Raw genomic sequence first — 3,990 nt, 5'->3', positions numbered from 1 at the left:
CTACTTGGACAGCTTGGGCAGAAGTCCAGCGTGGAGCATTGGCCATGCTCTTAACTTAGAGACTTTGTTATATTTATTCCGCCTGTTTTTTCTAAAATTAATTACTTTAGCTGCCCTTTAAACTGCCGTGATTTTTTTCGGAAATTCCATTGATATAATATATTTTCTTACAAGACCAGATGATTCAAAGAGATATAGTAGAGAGGTGTACAATAATCTATACAGACAATACACAATGGAAATATTGTCCTTTGAAGTCACAGATGATATGATAGTAATGTTACTATTTTATTGCTGGGCGACAATAGTTTATGTGCTTATTGCGGTGGAATACGTAGTGACACAACATTTTTCACATAGCTAACACAAAACAAATAGCCACATGGAAATACGACTATGTAGAAAAAACACCGCCTTGATCGATCGGCACATCCATTCCTAGGCAGTCACGGGGATCATCATGACAATGCCGGCAGAGTTCACGAAGACGATGACTCGTTTGTTGTTAAACTCCTTGGTCGGGGTGGCGGGTGGCACAACAACCACCTGCACATCTGGTCGGTCGTTGAGGATCTTCTGCCTGGCATCATCGATTGGCAGTCCCACCACTTCCGGCCACGAAGATTTCAGTCCACTCATTTTTTTGGAAAATACAAACACCTGAAAGTTTGCAACAAAATACTACCTCCGTTTTAAGGAATAAGGCGCACGCGTATTCCAAGACGAACTTTGACCATAAAAATTGAGCAACAAAATCTTGATTATATTATATATATATATAGTATCGTTGGATTCGTATTGAAAAGTACTTTTTAATGATACTAATTTCATACAAATAATGTTTACCTATTTAAAGTAATTCTTGGTCAAACAAAAAGCTCGTGAAATGAGGACGCCTTATTCCTTGAAACGGAGGTAGTATACCACTAGAATTAGATGCATATGCATGCGACATGCACTAGTTGAGGGAAGAGGCGAGCTGAAGAGGCAGGGGGGAAGAGCACTTACCAGCTGTACTCGTGTGGTTGATCGTTTATGCTCGTAGATGCTGAGTGAATGGAGTTGCATGCCCTGTATTTATGGACAATGTTTTGGCAACTTTTTCAAAGACATGTGCGTGGAACCCTCTCGTCAAATGTTGAGGGTGGCACTATTGTCAACAGTTTTGACCGAGTGGAGATATGAGTTATGACAAATATTTCCAACAAAGCCAGCTCATTTCAACAAGAAAATCCAGCTCATCTAGAAAGTTGACATTATGGGCCACATAATATGTTAAAAACATTTTCCAAAGGCTAAGAGCATCTCTGTAAATATGCGAACTGTAAAACACGAGTTCAGACCACCGAACTCATGTTTACGGGTCGAAAAAGTGCCGGCGCAGATCAGAACCCGTAAACTAAAACTGTAAAAAAACATATTCCCAAATATGGTACTAGACCCACATGTTCTACCCCCTTTCTCCATCCACCCAGTGGCCACGCACGTCCGGCCGAGGTCCACGTCGGCCGGCCGCCCCGCCTACCCCAGCCCCACCTGCGCCGCCCCCGGCCTTGCTCGCCGCACCGCCCCGGCTCCGCACCGCCCCGGCCCCGCACTCGCCCCGCCCGCGCCGTGACGCCTCCTCCCAGCCACGCCCGCGCCGCCCTCCCGGCCTCGCCCGCTCCGCCCCGAGCCGCCCCGCATCGAGCTCACCCCGCCCCACAACGGGCTCGCCCGCCCCGCGCCGCCCCACGCCATCACGAGCTCGCCGGAATTTCGTTGGATTCCGGCGAATTTAGTTAAATTTCGGTGACTGTACCGACGGAAGCGATTGGCTCGAGCTGAAATTTCAGCGCGCCACGAGTAGGGGTTCGTGTTCGGTTCGCTCTTTCAGCCCCTACAAACACGGGCGGAGCCAGCGGTGGAGTCGAGGCAGGTCGGCCGACCCGGCTCAATAATTGGCAAAAAAAAATTACCTACGGGCTAACTCTGTCACGACCAGACCGGAGGAATTAGGAGTCGCGCGTCTCCCCGTCCCCGAGTCTGCGCCCCGGGCGCGGATCTGAGCCCACGCGGGCGCCGCCGAGCCGCCGCCCAAGTCGCCGCCCGGGCGCAGCCCAGGCCGCCGTCCAAGCCGCCGCCCAGCGCAGCCAGGCCGCCGGTCGCCCCCTCCCCGTCTCGCCGGTCGCCCCTCCCCGCCGGACCGCCGGTCGCCCCCTCCTTGTCTCGCCGGTCGCCCCCTCCCCATCTGGCCAAGCTGCTCGACCCGCTGTGGCTCCATCCCCCTGCACGCCTCGCTCTGCTCCGCCTCCATCTCCAATTCCCCATGGACGCCGAAGAGGAATCACGCAAAAGGACACGCTCAATGATTTGATGATTTGCTATGTTGAGAAAGATATATTTGCCAAAATTGACGACAAGAAGATTATGCTACGTTTCCATTCCTACAACAATCGTAGATGTCATCTTCCTCGGGGCTTTCATCTTCCAAGCTTAGATGCAACTTAATGGTATGATACTATCTTATCAAAATGTAGCTCTATTTTGTTGTTCTTCTTCTTTATAGTCATTTTGTTGTTGTACTTGATGAAATATGCAAATTGAATCTATTTGGACCTCTTTTGTTGAATACATTTTATCTTTTCTGTCAAAAAAAATTTTAGAGCTTAGTTTCGACCCCCCTCATTTCAATTCCTGGCTTCTCCACTGCGTACAAATACAGGCCGAGTTGGGTTTTCGGTCTCGGCCTGAAAACTCTTTTTCGATTTTGGCTCGTTTACGGTGACTGGTCTGCATCATTTTCTGAACTGAACCTGTAAATTGGTAGTTTTTTTTAGTTTTGCCCAGTTTACGGACTCTACTAGAGGATGTCTAACAATCACGTGTGATCTGGTTGCAGCGAGCGGCCGCATGTGTGTTGTCCATTGCGCTTTAGGATATACTCGTGCCACGCCGATAAGGAAGAGCCAGATGTTTATGTGTCTTTGAATATGGGAGTCACGTGTCACAACCCTGCACCTGACAAGAGCGCTGGAGCAGAAGAGGAGGGCAGACAAGCGGGCCGAGATCAGGAAGGCCCATCTGCTGGCAAGGCCCACGGGCCTGATAACAAAGACGACCCAGACTAGTTAAGCTGGCGGCTGAGACGGGAAAGGCATCGTTGATGAACATTGTAATCCGAATTGGATATTTCCTCTCTTCCTCCTTTCGCGAGTGCTCTCGCTGATTCTCTCATCGGTGTGACACCGATTGTATCGCTACTGCTATAAATTTTTCCTTATACAATAGTAGATTCGTCACATATGGTATCAGAGCAGTGATCGATCCACCAAAACCTAGAATTTTTTTCCACCAAAATCTCGAGCAGATCTCGGAGCAGAGGCGGTGATCCACGGGAGAGCGGTGTGTACCGGCGGCGTTGGCAGCGGTATACTATTCGAGGCAAAATTCGGTGGAGGGGGCGCGTGCGGTTGGTCATAGATCCTCTGTGGTTGGTCAAATCCCGGCTCGCCAACCGAATTTTTCGCCATTGGAGGCGCATCTCGACGGCGGCGGCAGGCCCTCGCTCCATTGGCGGGCGTGTGGGCGGAGTGTGAAGCAATCTCTATGGAGCAAGTACAAACCGACCTCACCGAGGTCAGGAAACAAGGAGCAGAAACTTCGGCAACGATCAAGGCCATCAACGAATCGTTGAAGGGTCTCAGTTCATGGGTGCCACAAGTGGATGAAAACATCAAGAGTCTGCAGAAGTCCATGGCGGCGGTTGGGGCTCGAGTTACTGCTCTGGAGTCGTCCCCGAGGCTTCCCCATGTTCTCACACCACGGCCTGAATGGCACGGCGAAGAACATCAGAACAAGGGCCATGTTGCTGGTGCCTCTCGTGCATCAGCGCTTGCCCTGGACAAGGGTACGCGCACAAATCCTCACTCTCCTGTTCGTTTTGACATGGGTGATAATTCAGAGATGTACACTGAAACTGCACAGTTTGGTTCACGACACGGGCACAAT

At 50.4% G+C, this 3,990-nt stretch overlaps 1 long non-coding RNA gene across 1 annotated transcript; it reads right to left on the bottom strand.

The window, feature by feature from the left end:
• Positions 1–269: 269 nt before the first annotated feature.
• Positions 270–1,047, bottom strand: LOC127338970 (uncharacterized). Its single transcript, XR_007874563.1, has 2 exons — positions 1,009–1,047; positions 270–660 (listed from the first exon to the last, which is right to left on the bottom strand). It is a non-coding gene; the product is annotated as an uncharacterized lncRNA (long non-coding RNA).
• Positions 1,048–3,990: the final 2,943 nt, after the last annotated feature.

The sequence above is a fragment of the Lolium perenne genome, chromosome 3, assembly GCF_019359855.2.
Source record: "Lolium perenne isolate Kyuss_39 chromosome 3, Kyuss_2.0, whole genome shotgun sequence".
Taxonomy (NCBI): domain Eukaryota; kingdom Viridiplantae; phylum Streptophyta; class Magnoliopsida; order Poales; family Poaceae; genus Lolium; species Lolium perenne.
The sequence above is the reverse complement of the archived record's forward strand: the minus strand, read 5'-3'. Positions and strand labels throughout refer to the sequence as shown.